This window comes from Felis catus, chromosome X (genome assembly GCF_018350175.1).
Source record: "Felis catus isolate Fca126 chromosome X, F.catus_Fca126_mat1.0, whole genome shotgun sequence".
NCBI classification, from domain to species: Eukaryota; Metazoa; Chordata; class Mammalia; order Carnivora; family Felidae; genus Felis; species Felis catus.
The window spans coordinates 54,970,299-54,975,317 of NC_058386.1; positions in this window are offsets into that span (position 1 = coordinate 54,970,299).

Consider the following 5,019-nt stretch of genomic DNA (forward strand, 5'->3'; position numbering starts at 1 on the left):
AAATATCACCTCACACCTGTCATAACGGATAAAATCAACAACAAAATAAACAGGTATTGGTGAGGATGTGGAGAAAAGGGAACCCTCTTGTCTTGTTGATGGGAATGCAAAATGATGGAGCCACTCTGGAAAACAGTATGGAGTTACCTCAAAAAGTTAAAAATAGAACTACCCTATGATCTAGCAATTGCACTAGTAGTTAATTACCCAGAGAATATAAATACAAACACACTACTTCAAGGGAATACAGGCACTCCAATGTTTATAGCATCATTATCAACAACAGCCAAGTTAAGGAAAGAGCTCACATGTCCATCAACAGATGAATGGATAAAGAAGATGTGGTATATATATGAGTTATTACTCAGCCATAAAAAAAAGAATCAAATTCTGCCATTTGCAACAATGTGGATAGAGCTAGAGAGTATTACACGAAGTGAATTAAGTGAGACAAAGACAAATGACATATAGCTTCATCCATATGTGGAAATTAAGTAACAGATAAAACAAGCATAGGGGGCCAAAGAGAAAGAGAGGTAAACCAAGAAACAGACTCTTGTCATAGAGAACAAACTTATTGTTACCAGAGGGGAGGTGGGTGGGATTATGGGTGAAATAGGTGATGGGAATTAAGGAATGAACTTGTGCTTGTGATGAGCATTGTGTGTTGTATGTAAATCTTGAATCACTAAATTGTACACCAGAAACTAATATTACACTATATGTTAACTACCTGGAATTTAAATAATGAAAAAAACTACTTTGCCAAAGATTAGTTGATCATATGGTTGTGAATCCATTTCTAAGTTTTCTATTCTGTTTCTTTGATCTATGTGTCTGCTTTTGTGCCAGAATCTTACTGTGATGATGACTGCAACTTTGTAATATAGTTTGAAGTCCAGAACTGTGATGTCTCCAACATTGTTTTTCTTTTTCACAATTGCTTTGGCTGTTTGTGGTCTTTGTGGTTCCATACACATTTTTGTGTTGTTTGTTCTAGCTCTGTGAAAAATGCTAGTGGTATTTTGATACGGATTGCATTAAATGTGTAAATTGCTTTGGGTAATATGAACACTTTAACAATATTGGTTTTACCAATCCATGAGCATGGGATGCTTTTCCATTTCTTTGTTTCCTCTTTAATTTCTTTCATACGTGTTCTATAGTTTTCAGAGTACAGGTCTTTCACCTCTTTGGCTAGCTTTATGCCTAGATATCTTATTGTCTTTGGTACACTTGTAAATGAGATTGATTCCTGATATCTCTTTCTGCTGCTTCATTATGGGTGTATAGAAATGCAACAAATTTCTGTATATTGATTTTGTATTTTGCCATGTTACTGAATTTGTGTATCAGTTCTAGCAATTTATTTTTTACTGGAGTCTTTCAAGTTTTCTACATAATCATGTTGTCCACAAATAGTGAAAGTTTAACTTCTTCCTTGCCAATTTGGATGCCTTTTATTTCTTTTTGTTGCCTGATTGCTGAAGCTAGGACTTCCAGTATTATATTAAGTAAGAATGGTGACAGGGGCCATCCCTGTCTTCTTCTTGACCATAGAAGAAAAGCTCTCATTTTTTCCCACTAAGGATGATATTATCTGTGGGTCTTTGGAATATAGCCTTCATGATGTTGAGTTATGTTCCCTGTATCCCTAAATTGTTGAGGGTTTTTATTAAGAATGAATGCTGGACTTTGTTAAATGCCTTCTACATCTATTGAGAGGGTCCTATGGCTCTTATCCTGTCATAATGACTAATATTAACAATACAGGAGATAACAGATGTTGGTGAGGATGCAGACAAAGAGGAACCCTCTTACACTGTTGGTGGGAATGCAAACTCGTGCAGTCAATCTGAAGAATAGTATGGAGGCAACAGAAAGACAAATAAAGAAACTGATCCCATTCACAATTGCACCAAGAAGCATAAAATACCTAGGAATAAATCTAACCAAAGATGTAAAGGATCTGTATGCTGAAAACTATAGAAAGCTTATAAAGGTAATTGAAGAAGATTTAAAGAAATGGAAAGACATTCCCTGCTCATGGATTGGAAAAATAAATATTGTCAAAATGTCAATACTACCCAAAGCTATCTACACATTCAATGCAATCCCAATCAAAACTGCACCAGCATTCTTCTCGAAACTAGAACAAGCAATCCTAAAATTCATATGGAACCACAAAAGGCCCCGAATAGCCAAAGGAATTTTGAAGAAAAAGACCAAAGCAGGAGGCATCACAATCCCAGACTTTAGCCTCTACTACAAAGCTGTCATCATCAAGACAGCATGGTATTGGCACAAAAACAGACACATAGACCAATGGAATAGAATAGAAACCCCAGAACTAGACCCACAAACGTATGGCCAACTCATCTTTGACAAAGCAGGAAAGAACATCCAATGGAAAAAAGACAGCCTCTTTAACAAATGGTGCTGGGAGAACTGGACAGCAACATGCAGAAGATTGAAACTAGACCACTTTCTCACACCATTCACAAAAATAAACTCAAAATGGATAAAGGACCTGAATGTGAGACAGGAAACCATCAGAACCCTAGAGGAGAAAGCAGGAAAAGACCTCTCTGACCTCAGCCGTAGCAATCTCTTACTCGACACATCCCCAAAGGCAAGGGAATTAAAAGCAAAAGTGAATTACTGGGACCTTATGAAGATAAAAAGCTTCTGCACCGCAAAGGAAACAACCCACAAAACTAAAAGGCAACCAACGGAATGGGAAAAGATATTTGCAAATGACATATCGGACAAAGGGCTAGTATCCAAAATCTATAAAGAGCTCACCAAACTCCACAACCGAAAAACAAATAACCCAGTGAAGAAATGGGCAGAAAAAATGAATAGACACTTCTCTAAAGAAGACATCTGGATGGCCAACAGGCACATGAAAAGATGTTCAGCATCGCTCCTTATCAGGGAAATACAAATCAAAACCACACTCAGGTATCACCTCACGCCAGTCAGAGTGGGCAAAATGAACAAATCAGGAGACTATAGATGCTGGAGAGGATGTGGAGAAACGGGAAGCCTCTTGCACTGTTGGTGGGAATGCAAATTGGTGCAGCCGCTCTGGAAAGCAGTGTGGAGGTTCCTCAGAAAATTAAAAATAGACCTACCCTATGACCCAGCAATAGCACTGCTAGGAATTTATCCAATGGATACAGGAGTACTGATGCATAGGGCCACTTGTACCCCAATGTTCATAGCAGCACTCTCAACAATAGCCAAATTATGGAAAGAGCCTAAATGTCCATCAACTGATGAATGGATAAAGAAATTGTGGTTTATATACACAATGGAATACTACGTGGCAATGAGAAACAATGAAATATGGCCTTTTGTAGCAACGTGGATGGAACTGGAGAGTATGATGCTAAGTGAAATAAGCCATACAGAGAAAGACAGATACCATATGGTTTCACTCTTATGTGGATCCTGAGAAACTTAACAGGAACCCATGGGGGAGGGGAAGGAAAAAAAAAAAAGAGGTTAGAGTGGGAGAGAGCCAAAGCATAAGAGACTGTTAAAAACTGAGAACAAACTGAGGGTTGATGGGGGGTGGGAGGGAGGAGAGGGTGGGTGATGGGTATTGAGGAGGGCACCTTTTGGGATGAGCACTGGGTGTTGTATGGAAACCAATTTGTCAATAAATTTCATAAAAAAAAAAGAATAGTATTTCAACAAAAGTTAAAATAAAGCTACCCTATAACCCAGCAATTGCACTATTAAGCATTTACCCAAAAGACACTAAAATACTAATTTGAAGGGGCACACGTACCTGAAATGTTTTAGTAGTGTTATCAACAAAAGTAAAATTATGGAAAGAGCCCATATGTCCATTGACTGATGAGTTGATATAGAAGATGTGGTGTATATAGACATAGATTATAAAGATATAGATATAGATATAGATATAGATGATATAGATATAAACAGTATAAAGATAAAAAACATATAAATATATATATATATATATTTTACAAATACCATATTATTTCACTTATATGTGGAATTTAAGAAACAAAACTGATGCACATAGGGGAAGGTAGGAAAAAAGACAGGGAGGCAATCCATAACACTATTAACTATAGACAAGACACTGAGGGTTGCTGGAGGGGACATGGTGGGGGGTGGTCTAAATGGATGGTGGGTGTTAAGGAGGGCACTTTGTGTTGAGCACCAGGTGTTATATGTAAGTGGTAAAACACAAAAGTATATTCCTGAAACCAATGCTGCACTATATGTTAACTAAGTAGAATTTAAATAAAAACTTGAAGGAAAAAAAGCATAAGAATCTACAATCAGATATTACTTCACACCTTTCAGAATTGTTAAAATCAAAAACACAAGGAAAAACAAGTTTTATCAAAGATGTGGATTAAAGGAACTCTCTTGTACTTTTGGTGAGAATGCAAACTTTTGCACTAACTGTGGCAAAAGTATGGGGTTTCCTCAAATAATTGAAAATATATCTTCCCTACCATCCAGTAAACACACTAATGGGCATTTAACCAAAAAATGCAAGAACACTAATTCAAAGTGATACATGGACCCCATGTTAATTGTAGCATCATTTATAAAGCCAAATTATGCAAATGCCCATTGTTTGATGAATGCATAAAGAAGGTATGAGGTTTATATATTAATATTATTATTATTTATCTATAAAAAAGAATGAAATCTTGCCATTTGCAGTTGCTAAGCAAAATAAGCCAGTCAGTGAAAGAAAAATACCATATTGTTTCACTTATATGTGACATTTAAGAAACAAAACAAATGAGCAAAGAAAAAAAATATAGAGGAACAAACTAAGAAACAAAATCTTAACTATAGAGAGTAAATTGATAGTTACCAGAGGAACGTGGATGGGAAATACATGTTAAATGTTAAATGTTTTAAATAGGTGATGGGTATTAAAGAGTACACCTATCATAATGAGCACTGAATAATGTGTAGAAAGTTTGAATCACTGTATTGTACACCTGAATCTACTATAAC